The 23,066-nt window shown below is 34.8% G+C and overlaps 1 protein-coding gene across 14 annotated transcripts in view; it reads right to left on the bottom strand.

Moving 5' to 3' along the window:
* Positions 1-23,066, bottom strand: part of LOC106142776 (transcription factor EB) — a 93,058-nt gene that overhangs the window by 39,871 nt on the left and 30,121 nt on the right. Inside the window, exon 1 of one of the 14 annotated variants that reach the window (XM_013344665.2) lies at positions 5,423-5,555. The exons of 7 other annotated variants lie outside the window; for them this stretch is intronic. The gene's annotated coding sequence lies outside the window, so the exon portion shown is untranslated. Of the gene's footprint in view, positions 1-5,422; positions 5,556-23,066 lie in introns of those variants that run through there. 6 more of the 14 variants (XM_013344666.2, XM_013344671.2, XM_060951596.1 and 3 more) reach the window with 6 other exon arrangements.

Raw genomic sequence — 23,066 nt, forward strand, 5'->3', positions numbered from 1 at the left:
TTTAACGCAAATTCTGCCAAAACTGTACGAGACTGTGATCAAATCGGAGACGTTCTTGCAAAAGGTCTGACAAGAGTACCCGAAACCACCAACAACCATCTTGCATGAAGAGAGTAACTAATGTGGATGAAGCGAAATAAGGGGTCGTGGCAAGTGGAAATATGTAGTCTTTTAATATTTATGTCATTTTGGTATCAACCATCCTGAGTTTTCTCCATAAGGGCGACTAAATTTATTTATAACAGTATCACTGAGAATTGCTTCAATCGTCTAGGTACTACATGTTCCGGAGATACACTTAGAAGAACTGAATTACATTAGATCAAATGTGAAATAGATAAAACTATTTATATGATTGTAAATATATTTCAATTTCCACAGCATATATCAAAGCATCCTGTATAAGATAATGATATAAAATAGACAGGTGATAAGCGCTGAGTGATTGTTACGGGCGCCAGTATGAATCATGAGGGTTTAATTCGATTCCAGAGCTGTCAACATGTTATTGAATTAAATATAGACTTTATAGATACAAGGGAGTTGTGTTGCTCTTGTCCGATATTATGGAACTTATATTATATAATATTTTCTAAATTGTTTAGATTTTTTTTATTTGCTTAAACATTGTATCAAACATAACATGCATTTTGTGTTAAGGTTTTACACTTGCATCATAATCAGCATCTATGAATATTGTCAGTTGGATCCTTAGGAAATTCTGATGACCCTAAAGTTCTCTGTCAGACCCAATGGTTAACTGGTAGATAATGCTTCTAGCATTAAGTCTGCCAATTAAGCTAAACGCTTGTATTTTGTACAATAAAGTTTTAAATTACTTAATTAATACATAAATAAATTCTTAACATCCAAAAACAAGGCATTGTACTTTAATTATTCCGTTTTTAAATAAGATTTCAAGATTTCATCTGAAGTTTTTTACAACCACCGCGCGAATGCCAGTGAGATTTGTCGTGAATGATTGTATAGCCAAAAATAATTAAGCTCAAATATTACTGGTATAAGTATTGACCATAGACTTGATACTTTCATACATATATACATACATAAATCACGCCTCTTTCCCGGAGGGGTAGGCTGAGACCACATCTTACCACTTGCCACGTACCCTGCATATAAATGGGTTTCGGGTACTCTTGACCGGACCTTTTGTTAGATTATTTATTATTGGCCATAGACTTACGCCAATAATACTTTCAACGAACATTCTTGCACTGGTCTGTCAAATCTATTCGAGGTGACATTTTATCGATTTATCAAAACAATCACTGAGGATATCGTGACAGACCGTGATATTAAATTTTAAGTTGTTATCAGTGATAAAGTATGGTCCGAATTACAACAAGAACATACGAGTATGTTTGAACTGAAACATATTCGGTTAATAGTAATGTCCAAAACACTAAAAAAAGATTATCTTCATATCATACCTACCAGATGAACTGACCAAATAAGAGCTAAGGTGAATAACATATCATATAAACAAGTCTATAGATTTCTTCCGAGCATTTTTTTTCTTTTTTTTACATAGTTTAATTAACTTATTCGATTTCAAAACTATTGTGTTCACCTTGATATTTTTGACAAAATTTATTTTATGGAATATTTGAACTAAACTTGCTTCTCTGATGAATGTCATGTCATGAGTTTTTGGTCTTGAGAAGGCGTTCCTGGCACCGTGTGATAAGCAAGGCCGTGTAACGGCAAAGGGCGAAGACAAAAACATGTTAAAATTATCCATTAATACACACATACATATGGTCACGTCTATATCCCTTGCGGGGTAGACAGAGCCAGCAGTCTTGAAGACTGAATATCCACGCTAAGCTATTTGGCTTAATGATAGAATTGAGATTCAAATAGTGACAGGTTGCTAGCACATCGCCTAAAATTTAAGAATTATCCATTTATTCCTAAAATAAAAGTCTAAACTTAATTTTAACAGAGCGATGATAAGAAATAGTTACTGCCTAATCTTAACCGAGCCGTCAAAAATGATAGATGGTTACAGCGTGATTCCAAGGTAACAAACATCTCTTTATCTAGACTAGAATTCCAGTCAGTACCTACTTGATTTTCCTTTTCATTTTGAGGCACTGATTGGTTATCAAACTGATTTCTTAAATGCAGGTGAAAAATTCAAATATGTTTTTGCAACTAGGTATTGTTTGATGGAAATTCGGTACGACCATAACAATTTTATTCCAAGAGATAATAAATAATAATTTGGGCAACATTAAATAAAGTATAACTTGCGTTAATAATAAGTTATTTGTCTTATTAATTTTAATCTTCATTCTCCTGGCCTTTGTCCCGGTTGCTAATAAGCACCCCGAATCACTTAGGAGCATTAAAAAATAATAATAAATATATACAGGACAAATTACACAGTCTGAATTAGCCTCGAAGTAAGTTCGAAACTTGTGTTACGAGATACTAACCAAACGATACTATATTCTATAATAAATACTTATATATAGATAAACATCCAAGACCTAGACCAATCAGAGAAAGTGCGTTCCTCATCATGCCCTGACCGGGATTCGAACCCGTGACCTCCGGTGTCACAGACATGCGCACTACCGCTGCGCCACAGAGGCTGTCAAGAGCATGATCTCGGATTGGGTACCAACTGGTGGTTTACCACCTCTAACAACCTTTGTTTTACTAATATTAATATTCAATGTAATTATGCTTCAAGAGTACCCGAAACCGCCGAGCTTGCATGAAGAGAGATGAATGTGGATGAAGCGAAGGAAGTATGCAGAGATCGTGGCAAGTGGAAAGATATAGTCTCTGCCTAACCCTCCGGGAAAGAGGCGTGATTTTATGTATGTATGTATGCTCCACGAAGCAAGATTCTGACAACAATTTCTATATATTTTTTGTTGTAAAATTTGAATATTTACTTAGACATTTAGAGTAATTACCAAACTCCGGCTTAAATATTAAGAGGCGTAGTTACATCATATAAGCACAATGGCGTTAAACTGGCGTCTACAGTGTCCATAATAGTGGCGATTTGTTCTACAAAACTGTGACTAAGTGACGCACAAATTCTCACAAATTATTTAAAATGGCAGCACTCTGGCACGGTCTTTGAATATTTACTAGTTATTTTACATTGGCGAAGGACAGGACATTGGCGTAGTAGCGGAATGATGATAGTTATTTAAACTCTCTCTTTCTTTTTCAAGTTCCATATAAAATATGTTACATACATACATACCTACATAAATCACGCCTCTTTCCCGGAGGGGTAAGCGCAGACCACATCTTTCCACTTGCCTGCATACTTCTTTCGCTTTATCCACATTCATAACTCTCTTCATGCAAGCTCATCGGTTTCGGGTACACTTGACCAGACCTTTTGCTAGAACGTCTCCGATTTGATCAAGGTACGTTTGTCTAGGCCTTCCTACACCAACAGTCCCATTTACACTTCCTTTGTATATTTGGTTAGTCAACCTGCTTTCATTTATCCTCTCAACATGACTAAACCATCTAAGCATTCCCTTTTCTATTCCTGTCACTACATCTTCTTTCACATCACAACATTCCCTTATCACGCTGTTCCTTATCCTGTCTCTCAATTTTACACCTATCAGACTCCAAGATATTACTAATACTTATTATGATTTGAAATGTTTCTTTTACTGACACCGAGTTTAATAATGATAAACTATTAGCTCTTTGATGATATGTAGGTATAGGAAAAGCAGAAGTCTTAATCTTAACTCCGATCAGTGTAATTAGAATAAAAAATTACATTCAAACGAACAATCGATTGAAGAGTTTGTTTTAAAAGAGTCTGTCTTTGAAAAGATCATCGATTTTCAGGCGCCTGGACATACTGTAGCCGATATCAAACAAATTAGTTGTATCCTGTTTGTATGATCCCTGTGGAATATTTCAACAAAAGAGACACACCCAAAATAGTCCTGTCCCATATGACACAATTTGCGTCAGAGACACGGTGGGCAATAACGAAGTACGAGTAGTCAATTTTCTAAATGAATGTTTCATCCTTCAACAAGATTCATCCATGTGACAATATAGTTATATTAAAAGATAGAAAAAGGCGACTAAGGGATAGGCTTATCAACTTGGGATTCTTCTTTTAGGCGACGGACCAGTGGCCTGTCACTATTTGAATCTCAATTCTATCATTAAGCTGAACGTAGCCTATCAGTTTTTTCAAGACTGTTGGCTCTGTCCTCGTAAGGGATATGTACCTGACTATATGTATGTATGTATTAAAAATAGAAAAAAATAGAAGATATACTTTTATAAAAAGGTAGACTGATATCAATGAAAATAGGAACGAAACTATTCCAAAAATAAATAATTATATATATAATAATCAAACCTTACAACAATATGTCAGGATTATTTAACCAACTTAATTAAATCTCTTTTACACCAACTAAATCGTCAGACAAGTACATATCACTTGGACACGCGTGTAAGATCTTCGTCTTCGTCGTCACTTACCATCAGGCGAGATGGAATTCAAATGCCTTATCCAATATTAAATAAAATAAAAAAAAAAACCAAAAACTAACTAAAATAACCTTACTATAAGTGGCTCCACAACAATCCAAAATCATAACACAACTGAAACCGAATGTTTTACACTATTTAATGATGATAAGACAGTTACTAACTCAAACAATAATACTCACTGACATAATAATCACTAATTCACTTTAATCTCTGTAATTAGGATGCGGAAAACTGTTTCACTTCGAATTCATGATCGTGACATAATTTTTCACGGTTATATAAAAAAAAGCTATTGAGACCGGTAAAGATCTAGATTTTTGGAAGGCCATATTGGATATGGCCTTCCAATATTGATTTTTGAAGCTGAGATGGTTAAAAATGTCTTCCTGCGTTGACTATATCATTTTATAGGTAATAACCCTCGTATATAAATAAAAGTATACAGAATTGTCTTAAGGAACATAAAATCCAAAGAAAACGTCTTTGAATATGATTGATAACTTGCTCGATAAAAAAATTTCCAAATCTGTGCATAAAATGTGTGCCAATTTTTGACGTACATATGTTTGTTAGCAAAAAATATCACTCGTTACGTTGATATATCCACTTGCATTATCATAAGAACTTTTCATAGTACCTCCCTCATATCCATTCAATGAATACTACAAAAAGTAATAGAAAAACTTGCCATAAAAACTACACGCTGAGAAGACAATGGGAACGTTCAATAAAATAGCGGTTTTACTGAATGCAAGAACTAAATGATCAATTTTAAGAGATCTTAAATTTGTATTGTTATTACATAAACAATAATAAACTTTTAAACATAGAAATTGATGGCAATAAAAATGATCGTGATGATTTTGAAAACCTATACGCACAATATGCTACTTACAATAACAATATCGACTCGAGCACTACAACTAACACACTATTGCACGCCTTACGTCAGTCCACGTCAACTCAACGGCTCAGACTGATTACTATGGAGTATTATCATGGAAAAAAAATACAAATAAAGCCAGTGATAAAAGACGTAGCAAGACAGTCGCCGGCCAGGCGTCAGGCGTGGAACACACGATTTCTGTTTTCAAATTTTGAAAAAAAAAAGAAGCTCTTAAAAATGATAATGCAAAATTTATCGTAAATTTAATTATTGCTCAGATTTTACTACAAAATTTAAGTGATCAACACGCTTTCGCATTGCAGTGGATTATAAAACTGAATGGGTGTAGTTCTGATTCTAACGCGATAAGATTTGCAGTGGAAAATTATTTACGATAGATTATTTTTTTTATCTTAACTAGCGACACACCCGATTCCTACTGGCGCTAGCTTATCTAACCTTGTACTAAAAATTCGGAAGCCGAATGTAAAAAAAAAATTCTAGAAAAAGGAGCAAGTATCTGTAAATGTTTGTGACGTTGAAAACTATGATGTTGAGTATGAGTGACTCGATTGTTACAACAATTCCAAAAGCTTTCCTATTTATTAATATGTTGTTACAAATTTCCTTCTTATTTAAGACTAGCTGTGCCCGCGACTTCGTCCGCGTGGAATAGTTATTAAATATAGTATAGTAGTAGTATAGTCAGAACTACACAGATGCTACAAAGAGATATCTATACTAATATTATAAAGCAGAAGAGTTATTTTTGCTGTGTTTGAACGCGCTAATCTCAAGAACTACTGGTTCGAATTGAAAAATTCTTTTTGCGTTGAATAGACCATTTATCGAGGAAGGCTTTAGGCTATATAATATCACGCTGTAACTCTGTAACTATAAGGAGCGAAGAAATAATTGAAATGGAAAATGAAAAAAAAAAGGGGATAATTATTCATCCTTTAGGGCTTTAATGATGCCCAAAACAACTATTCCACGCGGAAGTCGCGGACACAGCTAGTAAATAATAGAAATGTATATTTCTGTAAAACATTAATGACAAAACAAGCATCTTAACACAGTGTACTTAATTGTAAGTAAAATTGAGGTGAAAACTCAAGGACTGCAAGAATAAGCATGATATACATCATGCGTGTTGTAAATGCCTATATGTTTAAAGATAACGCTGATATCTTTTTATCATATATTGTTTTTGGTATTTTCTGATGCCGTGTCGTGTGGTTCCCGGCATCAATAGAAAAAAGAATAGGATCACTCCATCTCTTTTCCCGTGGATGTTGTAAAAGGCGACTTAGGGATAGGCAACCTGTCACTATTTGAATTCTATAATTGAGTCAAACAACTAAACGTGGCCTATCAGTCTTAGACTGTTGGTTCTGTCTACCCCGCAAGGGATATATACGTGATTATATGTATGTGTATGTACAGTTTGTGTGTCATACTCATTACATTTATCATTTCCATTAAGACTATCTTTAAAGGATGGATGCTAATTATTCATCGACAGATGTCATCCACTCATTTGCTTTATCTCTTTGTGACGTAAAATGGGCGTTTTCGCATTTCTGAGTTCACATTTACGGGCTTCCCTAAGCTTTCGGGTAAATTATAAAGCTGAAGAGTTTGTTTGTTTGAACGCGCTAATCTCAGGAACTACTGGTTCGAATTGAAAAATCTTTTTGTGTTGAAAAGACCATTTATCAAGGAAGGCTTTAAGCTATATAACATTACGCTGCAATTATTAGGAGCGAAGAAATAATGGAGAATATAAAAAAATTAGGGGAAAATTATTCATCCTTGAGGGCTTCAATGATGCCCAAAATAACTATTCCATGCGGACGAAGTCGCGGGCACAGCTAGTACAATAGAAATAGCTATTAATTAATGTGATAGGTCACGTTTAGTTTTTTGGCTTAATTATAGAATTCAAATAGTGACCGGTTGCCTATCCCTTAGTCGCCGTTTACGACATCAATAGACAAGAGATGCAGTGGTCTTTTTTCTATTGGCTCCGGGAACCACACGGCACACACACACAAACAAACTGTAAGTATGAACAATGACAATCATGTTATTGATGTAAAATTTTAATTGGACACTCTGTAGGACCATTTTTGATTCTCAAAACACTATTAAGTTCACATGTGTGTTTGTCTGTTGTATAAAAACTATCGATAAGTTTATTTTAGATTAGCCATCACAGTTTTAAGTTTATAAGCCTCCTCTTTTAGGCGATGGACTAGCAACCTGTCACTATTTGAATCTCGGTTCTATCATTAAGCCAAATAGCTGAACGTGGCCATTCAGTCTTTTTAAGACTGTTGGCTCTGTCTACCCCGCAATGGATATAGACGTGATCATATGTATGTATGTATGTATCACAGTTTTAGACGCACTATTTCTCACGACACACAGTTACCATGTCAGTTGACAATATTTTCAGTCTTTTATAGAGCATCTATAAGAAGCTGCTGTGATCGTTTCTACCAAGTCAGTAACCACACAGCTTCACCAAGACAACCAGTAAATAAATGCTAGGACTGTTGGCTCTGTCTACGTCGTGAGGGGTGTAGGCATGATTATATGTATGTAAATACTAAGGTCAGAACGAAATTCTTTATGGGTTGACTCATTTACAACATTGAAAATGAAGATGTAACTAGATTTTATGATAATATAATAAACCGAAATCCGACACAACACCTGTTTATTGCAAGATGATATTCTGTTGATTCATTATATTCCATTGCAACGATTTGTATAATTGAAACGGTTCAATTACAAGCTGCCTCTCTTCCCGCACAGAATTTAAAAGTCGATTAAGGGAATGGATTTATTATTAGGGATTGACATTAGACTAGCGATCAGACACTGTCTGTAAAATATCTAGTCTTGTGACTTTACAAGACGCCAGAGATTAAGTATGGGTTAATGTTATTGCATTAATAATATCATCAACCATCGCATCGTGGAATAAACGTATGAAATAATCACGAATTCAATAAACAATCATAGTTCCCGTATCGTGTTATCGAAAAGACTTAATTCAAAATTTAATGATAGGTTACGATTTCGCAATCAAATCTTGACGAATGAAATTAAATATAAAAGAAAAGGATTTAGAATCATTATTGAAAACGAAAGAATTTCATCCGATATCACAACTATATGAATGCGCTGAAATACTTCCTACTAGATCCAAGGAACTGTAATTATGTAAGAAAACGTGAGGGGATCCTTAAATTATCCAAAAATTGTTGAAACTCCGACCTCCGTCGCATCCTTGGTTTCAAATTTAAACAAATTGGTCGCACACGATTTTCATGACAATTCAGTCAGCACTAGTTGCAAAATATTTGATGCCACAATAGCTTTTAAAATTATGGAAAGTTGTGTGTTTATAAGTGTATATTTATTTTTTAAATGTAGGTTTCCGGGACTTGGTTTTTGTCTTAAATTTAGACAATTTATGAACCTTGGCAACTCGGTATAGTAAAATATACAATTATTTTACACGCAATGATTGACTTATTGACAAACAACATACATCCCAATCTCGGTCCAAATACTAGAAATTTGGCTTCTTTATGTGGTCTACGGGTGCACCATCTGGGAGGCTGACAAGATCTGTCAAAGTGTCAGGGTATAGATGTAGTAGGATAAAACGTGGTAGAAGCACGTTATCAAGGACAACTCGGTAATTTTGTTTGTTTGTTTATAAACACTTTATTGCACATAAAAATAAATGTAGCAAAAAAAGAACAGTCATTGAATATAGAAGAATATGTACATTGCGGACTTATCCCAATCGGGATTACTTCCAGTGAACCAAAATAAAAAGATTTTGATGTAGATTATGGAAACAGAATTATAGAAAGAGAAGATAAGAAGATAAACAGAAGATTTTATGAAATTCCCTCGGGAACTGCAACTAATGGCATTTTTAATTTACGTACTCAAGTTATTCAATATAACTTTGTATAGTTTTATAGGTTACAATAACCAACCACGTTTTTTTATACGAAAATCTTAACCTTGAAATTTACTGGACCAAACTATCAAATTGGAACGCGGTGCTCATCATAACATTTTAGGACAACATCAGGCACTTTATATTCAATACAGTCACGACAGACGCGATAAATATGTGATCACGGATCGTAGTAAGAGTACTAGGATCTACAACTACCAGTGTTCTATTGGAAGAAATTTTATATGCATTAGATGAAGATACAATTAGAACAAACACAGTTATTTGCAGCTCAATTTAGAGCTGCAAATAACTTTGTTACATACCAAGTTTTAGGTTAAAACGAAAACTATGACGATGGAAAATTAAAAATAATTAATTATAACAATTAATCAAAATCTAAGTGCACTTGATGAAGAAGTAATTAGAACAAAATTACAAAAAAAAAATTAAACATAGAATAAATTTGTTATAGTAATTAAAAATCAAGAAATCAAATCTGGAAAAAATGTTGAAAATGAAAAATAGCAATATTAAAGAAACATCTATGACTCAAATATGTACCTACTTATCTTAAATTATACTTTTCCTATTCCACGTCTTAAGCGCGACGTGGCAGATGACGTCGGAAGCATTACATTCATGACCTTTTTTTAATATAATTCTGTATCTTTTTATTGCTTTCAGAGATAAAAGTTTATGTAAACCTCGGATTGAAGATAACTTGAAAGTAAGGAAAAATATTTAAAACGACAGAAATGTCTAAATATCTGGTATTCTAAATCTGTACCTTCTGATAAATTGCAGAGTCATGAACTGACGAAAGCAACAAAGATTTCTCGCAATAGATATAGAAAATGCGTTGCCATGCCTGAAATAGTGTCAGAAATATTGTATCTGAAGTGGCTCGTATCTTATCTAGGAGGCTGAGACGATCTGTCATAGTGTCAGGGAATGAAACTAGTACGATAAAACGTGGTAAAAGAACGTTATCAAGGACAACTCATCATCTGGTGGCGATGATGAAAATAGAATTAGAGAAAGAGATGATAAGGATACAAAATAATGTGAAAATTCATCCAAACCACAAAAAACTGATTCGGGCACGTTCGACGCAATCGACTATAAAATTAGAAATAAGATGAACTGACTATGACTATCCTAGTAAATAAACCGACGAACTTAACGATTGATAAAATAAAGGATCATGATACTTAGCTTAATAAAAAAGGTTACATGTTATGCAATATTAAAAAATACGATTGCGTTTATCAAAATGCGGGTGATCTGCATTAAACAATTTCCTCACAAAGTCAAACCAACAATATTAATTAACACATTGTAAAATATCGTAATGTTATAACACTTTTTTTTGAAGATTCCTGTCATATATTCTTAACAAGGTTAAGGTTTAAGAAATAGGGGAAGACCCAAAGTCTTCCCCTATTTATTTCCGCTTCCATAGTTACAGGCTCTTTTAGTAACATGACCTTCCTCTCTTCTCATGATGTGTCCGTATCAACACAGCTTATTACCATTCTTCTTTTCATTTATTGGCGCTACTTTTATATTAACAATGATACGATAAAAATGTGACTGCAATAAGTTAAATTTAACCAATTCATTAGTAAAAAATAGGCTGCTTATATTTAACCGAAATGCCATACTACTATAATACTCGTACCATCCTTGAGTATGGAAAAATTAGCTGAAAGCAACAAAAAGTAAGGTCGAAGAGACCTCATTTTGCCCAATTATTATAAAAAGCGATGTTCTCGCTCCATTTACAGTTTATTGTTTACGAACGATGCTAAATCATTGTTTCCGCGTGTTGCTATGATCCCAAAATATAGTACAAATTTTAATAATGATAACGAGATATGTAACGAAATTTTATTTGCACAATGAGGAAAATAATTCTTTACGTTTACCCATCAGGACTGTTTTTGCCACAATGTTTATAAGCGAAGACAAAATGTTACCTGAAATGTATGCCTTATTGTCAATAATATATATTTGAGATCTGAATAAAACTTTGTATACAAAGTCAGTAATTATTTCCAAAAAAATAAAGATTAATAATAAAAATAATTACAGGTTGCAACAGAAAAATGGACATGTCATAAAACTTGTACTTATTAAAATATAGAAACCTACATTAAATTCACTTATTGTGTTTAAAAACGATTTATCGATACCTTGCACACTTCAGAGTCTCAGCACGGTAATATTTTTTCCCCAATATTGTCACGACCAAGGTTATTCACACAATGAGTAATAATGGTCGGAATATCGAAAAGACTAATTGTTATGGCAGAACTGATGATACAGATATTAAACCAAACGAATGTAAGGCGGCAAATGTAGAAGGTCAGCTTAGATAACAGATTGATATTTTGAAAAGGGAAAGTAATGAAAAATAAATATTACAGTTTTTAAGACCACCATCGGAAACAAAATTATACTCGTATTAACACAAATCGTCAACGATAAAGTTTTTATGTATTAAAAATACTATAGTCAGAAAAATATGATCGAATGGTGGTCCAAACTGGATGGATAGTATTCATTCCCATCCTGTCGGTTTTAGACCTGGATTCATCCTTTTAGAATTTTACACGAAGAAACTCCTGTCTGTCTCCGCAGGGAACGTTAGCCATTTTGGAACATGATTGGTGTGGATGGTATCTTGAACCCAACTACCAGTCCGCAATTAAAGTGTCCGTGTTTTGGTGACTCATAGGAGGTAATAAATGAACCTTGGCACGTGCGAAAGGGAGAGTCTAACTTAGTGTGTCATTCATATAATTTTTTTTACTTTATTACAGTCGATTGATTAAACTTTATCAATTCTACCTTCTGAACAAACGAGTTATTCTATATTATTTTCATTATAATACTACTACATTTCCATTACCATATATAATTAAAGTTTTTTGAATGAACCATGGTGAAATTTGTTAAACGATACGATTTGCCAAGTCTATCTATGAAATCAGTTACGCATGGGCAACATTCGCGAATTTTGTTATAAAAATACCAGTACATTGATTTGGTGTGAACCATTTTGGGTAAAATCAACAACATCATAACTAAATCATTAAGTTGAATCTGCTATGTTGTCAATTTTAATTGATATTTTTCTGATAAATAGTCAAAAAATCTTTCAAGTGCTGTTGTGTGTCTTGTTAAATTCAAAATAATAGGTCCATACAAATTACTAGGATTCTTTGGCTTTTGTTATATTATAGTAAAATATGGAACGTTATCGTCAAATTATTACTAATTACAATGTTTATCGGTCGTTTAACTCGGTGTTAATTTTTGCCACGACCGTTCACTAATGAAGTGACATAAAAATGCAATTAGTTGAATTAACACATCCTTCAGTGTTATAACGATCGTATTCTACCGTAAAATTAACATTTAAGGTTGGTACTGCGTCATTGTTTTCATGCATAGTTTTTTCCCCTGTTTCTCATTTACCTTCTACTTTTTGTCCCTTAGCTATTTTTTTCTATTTCTCATTAAGAGCAAGTCACACTACTAATTGAAGATCAATTTGTCTCTAAAAAATATTGTTATCATCTTATTGTAAAACAGCATCAAATTAGTTATTCTAGTCTGATCTCCCAAACGGATTCACTTTTCATAATTATTACTTTTGTCCCATCTGATCCTGTTCAGTAGGAACGGGGATCAGAACCTATTCCATTCTGAAAAAATATAATAAAACAGTTCACTAGGGTAGAGTATGAGACCGGAATAACTCCATTAAATAATGAAAATTTGAGATTTACGCAGCTACACCTGCGCAGTTTTTGTTACTATTCGGGATTTTTCCCAAACAGATTGAAGACCTGAGGGAAAGACGAATAAAGTTTTTGTCATTAACGATATAAATACAACATCAAATCGTTTTCTCGTGATATTTTTCAAAAGGCAAACAATAATTCCGAACATTGTAACAGTTAACTTATGCAACTACAATGTTTTTTCAAGTTATTACAGATTTTACGGCTACATCTGCGAGTTACGTTAGTAGGAAGTCGTGAGAATCCTACACATAAAGTGTCTCACTAATGTGTACATTTTAATGAGCTACTAATGAGTATACAAGAGCACTGTCAAGTAAACTGTTAAAATGCTAATAAGTAGCCAGTTTTATTTATAACTTCAGTTTGCGTGGAGTTTAATATAACTAAGGTCCTTTAAAAATCTGAAACATGTGAAAGGAATATTATGAAGTTGTGCACGAAACATACAATCATACTATAAATGTGGAAGTATGTGTGTCTTTTAATAAGAACGCGGGAACGTTATTGAAATTTTGTATGAGTATCGTGAATTACCCGAAGGTAAACATACTTGCCACTGTTTTCTGGAAAGTCTCACGGCAACGAAGCCCCGACAATTTAACGTTTATCGGTTTATGAGTATAGCAAATTGAATCTTATTAAAAGACTATACATGCAAGATGAAAAAAATACATTTAAAAAAAACATAATTTTGTTACACCAAATTTTGGTGCACCACAAGGTACGTATTTTGGCCCGCCTCTTCTTTCTCCTAACAAAACACTGCTTATTTATTAATTGTTTAAGGTTTGGTTATTGACAGTAAACTCGCAGGTGCTATGCGACGAGTCATACCCGAATTGTAATAACAACCTGATCATTTCGTAACCGTTTGACAGTTGGATCAAGGCCGTCGAAAGTTATCAGCGTGCGAACACCCAGTCAGAGTTACCAAGTAAGACCGTGTACATACACATTAGAGGCAGGGATTTTATGCAGCTACAAGCTTTACAACACGGTCAATACATACCACGTTACATGGCCGCTTCTAATAAGTTCAAATAAATTAATTAGATGGCGCTGTCGGAAAACAGACACTGGAGGCTCAGTAATAGGGTCACGTTTTCACCTTTTAGGTACGAAACCCAGTGTTTTGTTTTTAATTTTTAAATTTACTCAATAGTCTCAAATTCTTGTCAATTTTTCAAAATTTACGTAGAAAAATCCGTGTGGCACGTGTAAGTTAAAATTTTGTTGTCATGTTTTTATTTATTCATAATGCCGCTTCTCGCTCCAATGTAAGCGTACCCTTATAATGTTTGGTGGCTCATACTCGTCATGGGCAACTGGACAGCTTTCGACGATTTATTATGACTGACTGTACCGCTAATCTGCAAACGTATGTTGTATTTTAACTAGTTATTTGGCGGTAGATAGTTAAATGGAAAGGTTAGGTCAAAAATACCTTAAACCGACGAATTTGCACGAAGAGAGTTATAATTGTAGATGAAGCGAAAGAAGTATGCAATGATTGTTGCTAGTGGTAAAATATAAGTAGACTAAGATATAAGTGGATTTATATGTATGAACGTGCGTATATCAAGTCTTAATACCTTGCGAGATATGTAAGCTAAGTAAATATTCTCAAGAGAAAAGCCACGTTCAACTGAATGAATTTCATCAATTCATTGGAATTGAAATTCAGATACTGAGAGGTTTCTGGGTGATATTTGTTTTTTTTATTTGTTTCCCTCAATCACCCTTCTTCCTCCTGGCTTAAGGCCCGGTTGCATCCTCACCTCTATGGATTCTAGACTGGGCGAGTCAGGTTTTTACACGCAGATTCCCACTAACGTGCGAGTGTTCTTAGCTTAGCGTATCTTGATCAAATTAAGGACGTCCTGGTAAAGGGTCAGGTCAAAAGTACCCGAAACCGCCCAGCTTGCATGAAGAGAGTTATGAATGTGGATGAAGCGAAGGAAGTATGCAGAGATCGTCGCAAGTGGAAAGAGGTATATCTGCCTACCCCTCCGGGAAAGAGGCGTGATTTTATGTATGTATGTTCTTAGCTTAACCCCCCATGCTGAATATAAAGTACTATAATATATAGAAGTATAATATATAGCACCACTATAATGCAGAAACAAGCAGCACTACACACAGTCGCTTTGTTGAGTAAAGTTTTAGGGAACAGTATGTTTATTGAAGGGGACGTCGAATCTCCCTCTTCCTGAAGGCTTCAGGACGGGAATTCGTTCGAAGAAACCGACTCGGAGGTCGAGAAAATAAAATAAAGATTATATATTGTAGTCTAATAGTGTAGAAGTATAATATATAGTTATCTGTAGGACGTAGGGTACTTTTCATCCCGGTAAAAACTATAGATCCCGTGGGATTTGCGAAAGACCTGTTTTCTTTTGTAAGTGGCACTCAATTCGCGCGGACAAAGCTGCTGTTATAATATAAGCTAGTATAAAACATATTTTAAAGATATACACACAGACAAGTCATCAAGATGCCTTTTCCTTACAAGAAAGAGGATAATTATGTCAAGTTACATAATAGAGGAAATATATTACACTTAATTAGAGGTGAAGCTATGTGAGTATGCGTTAAAGAATATAAAACATAAAATCTGCATTTTATAAGACACAGTAAATATGTCGACGCCATGGCAGAAGATATAATTTACATACATACATATAATCACGTCTATATCCCTTGCGGGGTAGACAGAGCCAACAGTCTTGAAAATACTGATAGGCCACGTTCAGCTGTTTGGCTTACTGATAGAATTGAGATTCATATAAAGGGACAGATTGCTAGCCCGTAGCCGTTTTATATTATAATGTACCAAATAAACATCTTTTCTTTTTTATTTGTTTCATTATATAAAATACAAACTACGCCTCGGGGCTCTAGTTAGAATTTCAGGACCAAAAATATGCTATTTTGAGTCGAAAAATTTAGGCTGTATTAACAAAATTATTATACCAGAAGGTGTGTATTTGTATGTTACTTAAAATCTCATCATCATTACGATAAAAACACATGTCTAATAGGTGGAGTAATTTTAGAAGTCGGGAAACTACATAGTATGTTGTTATTTATACTTATTGTAATTTGGATTGACCAAAAATACAATTATAGTAGCAGAATTGTTTAAGAAGCGATTAATAGTTACAATAAAGGATATATACAATAATCACGTCTCCATCCCTTACGGAGAAACAAAGCCAGTAGTCTCGCCAAGACTGAAAGGCCGCATTCAACAGCATTGATGGAATTGAGATTCAAATAGTGACAGGTTGCTAGCCCATAGCCAAAAGAATCCCAAGTTTATTAGCCTCCCTTAGTAGCCTTTAACGACATCAAGGAAAAACAAAGCATAGAAAGTCCTAAGGGTTTAGGATTCATACATACATACATATAGAACGTCTGTATCCCTTGCGGGGTAGACAGGGCCAACAGTCCTGAAGAGACCGGCAGGCCACGTCCAGCTATTTGGCTTAATGATAGAATTGAGATTCAAATAGTGATAGGTTGCTAGCCCATCGCCTTAAATAGAGAATCTCAAGTTTATAAGCCTACAATCCCTTAGTCGCTTTTTACAACATCCATAGAAAAGTGGAAGTGATCCTATACTTTTTCTATTAGTGCCGGGAACCACACGGCACCATTTACACTGTACAATGTATTCTCTCGTCCACATTCTATTCTAAGTTTAATTGATATTGTGAAGTTGACGTTGTTGAAGAAAATGTTGCAGTTTGTTACCGCATCTTCTGCACTGACGTCTTGGAAGCGGCAGTAAACTTAGCTAAGTAATTTATTTGACGTCAACCAATGTTGTTAAACCATACGTTTTGACAATTATTAAGCGATATGAAGTATCCTATATAATAATGAATAAAAATTTTGAATTTTACATATGTTTTTAATAATATTATTAAAACGGCAATGAACTTAAGCGCATTGACCTCCAGGATTGATCCACAATTAGCCTCTAAACAGAACCAACGGGACAGACTGACACGACTTGACATGTTGTTTGCGCAAAGCCAGTCGTCGCTAAACTAATTAAAAATTATCCGCATTATTTAAACTGACATACATACATACATATGGTCACGTCTATATCCCTTGCGGGGTAGACAGAGCCAACAGTCTTGAAAGACTCAATGGCCACGTTCAGCTATTTGGCTTAATGATAGAATTGAGATTCAACTAGTGACAGGTCGCTGGTCCATCGCTTAAAAAAGTATCCCAAGTTTGTAAGCCTATCCCTTAGTCGCCTTTTACATCCATGGGAAAAAGATGAAGTGGTCCTATTCTTTTTTGTATTGGTGCCGGGAACCACACGGCATCTTGAAACTTAACGGATGATAAAAGTGGACGAAGCGTAGGAAGTATGCAGGGATCGTGGCAAGTGGAAAGATGTGGTCTTTGCTTGAGTCTCTGGGAAAGAGGCATTGTTTTATATATTACTAGCTGTCCCGGCAAACGTTGTTTTGCCATATTAACAATTTTTAAGGTGGACCATCCTTATCACTAAGGGAAATAGATGTTAGCCGATTCTCAGACCTACTGAATATGCATGCAAAATTTGGTTAAAATCGGTAAAGCCGTTTCGGAGGAGTACCTACGGAGACAAACATTGTGACACGAGAATTTAATATATATTGACGCCTGCAACTCCATTTGCGTGTTATTTGAAATACGATGGTTAAGGTTATAAAATTTATATCATATTTATTTATTGACATGCTATTGAGTGTACTCCATTGACAAAATATATGTAGCTTGTACAAATTAGTTAGGGACCTTAGATCGATAAGCGCTTGTTTTTATTTTAAATAAGCTAGATTGTTCCAATAAAAAAAAATATATTTTGACACAAATATTTAAAACTAAACTCAAGTATATATCCAACTAAATTTATCAACGGCCAGAATCTTAACGCCATTTTTTTTAAATATTAGTATTCAGACGAGCACGTAGAAATAAAATTGCAATAGTTGATATCCATGGCCTAAAATTATGAGGAAAAAAATTTCGTGTTACTCGCAAATATAAAATCATAATCGTAAATCTTAATGGTTATTAGCTTTTATAATGGTCATACGGTTAAGATATACATATATATATAGTCACGTCTATATCCTTTGCGGGGTAGTCAGAGCCAACAGTCTCGAAAAGACTGAAGGGCCAGGTTAAGACGTATGGCTTTAAGATGGAATTGAGACTTTGTGAAGACCTTCAAGTAGAATCTGAAGTGTCTTAACGGGCCTTTCAGTCTTTTCTAGGCTTCTACTTTCAGCTCTGTCTGCCCCACAAAGCATATAAACGTAACTATAAGTATGTATAAATCGTAATTAAAGTTACATCAAGAAATCATCTGAACAAAATAACCAAAACAATCACTAAGCTGGACCTTTAAAAATGCAGTGTGGCAGCAATATAAAAATTAATTTCCAAGTTCTATGAAATAAAATAAGAAAATAACAGCGGGCGAAGGTCGCCCGTTAATCTCGAGACAAAAACCTGGTTTAGTCTGTTGTCTGTTAGTGGAAAAAAAAAGTTAATGAAACCCTGACCTTGGCAAGCGGGTTTAATTGTGAACGGAGTCACTTTTCATGCGACTTTTTTGCCCTAAAAATCAGTTGTGGTGAACTTACGTCAGAGGGCGTCATAAATAACGTTACAAATGTTATATTTCGCGTTATCTATACCATATTGCCGTGTGGTTCCCGGCAGCAATGCCAAAAAAGAATAGGACCACTCCATCTCTTTCCCATGGATGTTGTAAAAGGCGACTAAGGAATAGGTTTACTAACTTGGGATTCCTTTTTAGGCGATCGACGAGCAATCTGTCACTATTTGAATCTCAATTCTATAATTAAGCCTAACAGCTGAACGTGGCCTGTCAGTCATTCAAGACTGCTGGCTCTGTCTACCCCGCGAGGGATATAGACGTGGTTATATGAACGAATGAATGAGATGAACGAAGCACACTTGAAAACTCCCTACTGTCAATATAATTACCATTTCTATGTCTACTTTAAAACGTGCGTGAGACGTTTATTTACTACAAAAAGTCGCATTATAGGGCTATAGTGACGTTGAATAGTAAACATTGTAAGCCCCTCGTGGAAACAGAGCATTTAGCGCGAATTTAATTAGTGACTGAGACTCAAGAAGTGTCATGGTTTACGGCGGGCCGATTCCGTAAAATGTACATACATACATAGTAATCTATATATATAAAAGCGAAAAACACTCACTTAGGAATCACGAAATCTCGAAATCTACTGAGCCAATAAAGATGAAATTTGGCAGGAAGGTAGATTTTAAGTATGAGGGATCCACTAAGAAAGGATTTTTGGAATTTCTATTCCTAAGGGGGTGAAATAGGGGTTGCAAGTTTGTATGAAACTTCGTCATTTTTAGTGTGGGTTACGCGGACGAAGTCGCGGGCTACAGCTAGTACATACATATAAACATGTCACGCATTCGTATACATTTTAATACATAATAAGTGTGGTTCCCAGCACCAATAGAAAAAGGAATAGTACCACTCCATCTCTTTCCCATGGGTGTCGTAAAAGGCGACTAAGGGATAGGCTTATTATTTGGGATTCTTCTTTTAGGCGATGGACTAGCAGCAACCTGTCACTATTTAAATCTCAATATTATCATCAAGCCAAAAAGCTGAACGTATTGCCTATCAGTCTTTTGAAGATTGTTGGCTCAGTCTACCCCGCAAGGGATATAGACGTGATTATATGTATGTATAAATACAAAGGTATCCATCGTGTGAATAAAGTTATTTATTCATGCGTAATATGTAGATGGATTTTAATATCCTGTTCAAAGGAAACACAAGGATTTTATTTTTACTTTCCCGCACGAAGACTAGCAGCTGGCATACACGTTCTTAAACAACACGTCTCATAATTTCTAATAAATAATTTTTAATAATCTCATAATCATAACTTTACGATTTATCGGCGAGTCGCGATACGACTGCGAGATACAGAATAACCGCCCGGCAAAATCGTTTGTTGACGTTCCATTACGTCACTTCAACTTCGCGACGACGCGCGACGTTGCGCTATCTTGTTTTGCATTGTAAAGTCTGGTTTTTTTGAAATCTCCTGTTATGCTGTGTGGTTTCCGGCACTTTAATAGAATGGGTCTACTCCATCTTGTACCAGTAGACTGCTACAAAGATATTGAAGCTAAACGGAAGTGTACCTTTAATAATATTATATTTAAAAAATAAATAAAAAAAAACCTTATACAAATTTTACTTTTAACACATACCTTCTTTGCACCGTGGGTTGAGCTAAGAACCCTCTATCTGATCATCAGTATTCTCTATCAGCAGCAAAATCAGCTTTAATCCAAAAAAAACTGCATTGAAACCGTTTGTGAGCTAAGAAAACACCGATAGACTGACAGTTCAAACTTATAACATCCCTCTTTTTCCGTCGGGGGTTTAAAATGATCAAACACAACAAAAATCTTATTATTAAGCCATACAGCTGATTATGGCCTTTCATACCTACTCGTATTTTTCAAGACCGTCCGCTCCGTAAAGGATAAAGACGTGATAATATGCCCGTTTATATCCTACTAATATTGTAAATGCGTAAGTTTGTGAATATGTCAGTTTGGCTGTTACTCTTTCACGCAAAAACTGCTGAACCGATTACAATGAAATTTGGTATGTAGGTAGCTGAAGAACCAGAATAACATATAGGCTACTTTTTATCCCGGAGTTCCCGCGAGATTGATTCCACGCGGACGAAGTCGCGGGCGGCCTCTAGTGTAAAATAGTTGTGCCTGGGCGATATCCAATGACTTCTAAATAGTATCTTTACAAGAAGCGATCAAGCAACATATAGCGACGTTTCAGCGAACGCAGAGTAACATTCATACCTACATACATACATACAGTTGTTTTGTTAGCATTTATATTGCGTTTTCATTGATTGTACGCGCCAAAATACCCCATTGAAATGATGCAAGGACGCGCAATAAATATTGTAATTACGACTTGCGTTACCCAACGTGACCAAATTACTGTTAGTTTTGTTACTGGTACCTACCACTATCTTGACGCTTTACAATTGCTATCATTTCAATATGGATTTTGAATTACATACATACATATGGTCACGTCTACATCCCTTGCGGGGTAGACAGAGCCAACAGCCTTGAAAAGACTGAATGGCCACGTTCAGCTATTTGGCTTAATGATAGAATTGAGATTCAAATAGTGACAGGTTGCTAGCCCATCGCCTAAAAAAGAACCTCACCCCTAACAGCTTACCAAACAAACAGATAATATGACACGTGAAAACTTTCCAACGCGACTGTATCGCAAAAGGTAATGTTTCAATTTACGTGCGAAACAACGAAACCGGACCGGATCTTTTTTATTTTAATTTATTTATCGCACAAGTCGCCCTTGGCAACGCTTTCGTTGGAACTGCAACCTTATACGTCGTGACACTTCGTAACATTGCTATTATGCTGGTCATATATCCAATTTAAAAATAAATCTATTCTATTCCATAATAATAAATCAACGTTAACGCATTGGAAAGCGTATCTTTCCGTATTTATAGCGTCGCGCCTCGCTGTGAACTAGTCCTAACAACGCAAAGCTAAAAACATTATGCCACAGCCTCACATATTATATGTTTATTTTCCTTGTGCTAACTAGTTTGCAGGTAGAAATGACCTAGTTATCAGTACTGACCAGTAAATCACAGGTATTAATACGCGATTGTGTCATTTGATATCACTGTTTGTGACGTAGTAATAATAGTCGCTTCATGGGAAATGGTTTTGTATGCCCTTTAGAAATGAAACCGTTATTGAACTTCAGTTTGATAATTCAATCTCTGTTTAATCCACTAGCTTGCATGAAAAATGTTATGAATGTGGATGAAGCGAAAAATACAGAGTGACAAGTGGAAAGGTGTAATCTCTAACCGAAAAAGTCTCATACATTCATATTATCGCGTCTTTATTCCTTGCGGAGTAGACACAGCCAAAAGTCTTGAAAAGACTGGAAGGCCACGTTCAACTGTATGGCTAAATGATGGAATTGAAATTCAAATAGTGATAGGTTGCTAGCCCATCGCCTAAGAGAAGCCAATCCCTTAGTCGCCTTTTACGACATCCGTTGTCGCAATATATAATTTCTCGTATTTGATACATTGATTACATTTTATATCTTACAGGTTGACTGGAAGAGAATGCTTCTATCAAGTTCACCAGTGGCTAAGAGCTCAATTAAGTCGTAAATTAAATTTAAAAAAAGAATGTCCGCTTTGGAATATTTTGATACTTATTGCGTTTTTTTTTTGACGCAACAAACGGACCGTGTCATTAGTATGCTCAATTTATAAATGGAAAATCACTGTATAAAAATAGGCATAGAGTAAAAATAAAAAAATAAAGTTGTTATAAATTCGGCCATGTTTATAGTTTGTTTTTTTTTTTATTGATAATTATAGTAATTAGTAGGAGAAAAACAGTCTTTGTAAATAAAAATATTTACAAATACGTTATATGAATTAGGTATATATAGTCTGTGACTCATTTTAGGACAATGTTAAGGTGTTTTCAGATTTATTATTATCAACTTATTCTCGTCGGGAGTATTCAGAAAACCTTCATTAGCGCATGTATACAATACAGTTAATTAAGATCTGTCCTAAAATAATATTTATAAAGGCATAAAATTCAATATAGTATTTTTGTTAGTTTTGTATTAAGTACCTATATTTACTTAAGCACAACTAATAACCACCGAATTCGAAATAATATCGTTTTATTATTCAGATTTTTA

Source organism: Amyelois transitella, chromosome 25 (genome assembly GCF_032362555.1).
Source record: "Amyelois transitella isolate CPQ chromosome 25, ilAmyTran1.1, whole genome shotgun sequence".
NCBI lineage: Eukaryota > Metazoa > Arthropoda > Insecta > Lepidoptera > Pyralidae > Amyelois > Amyelois transitella.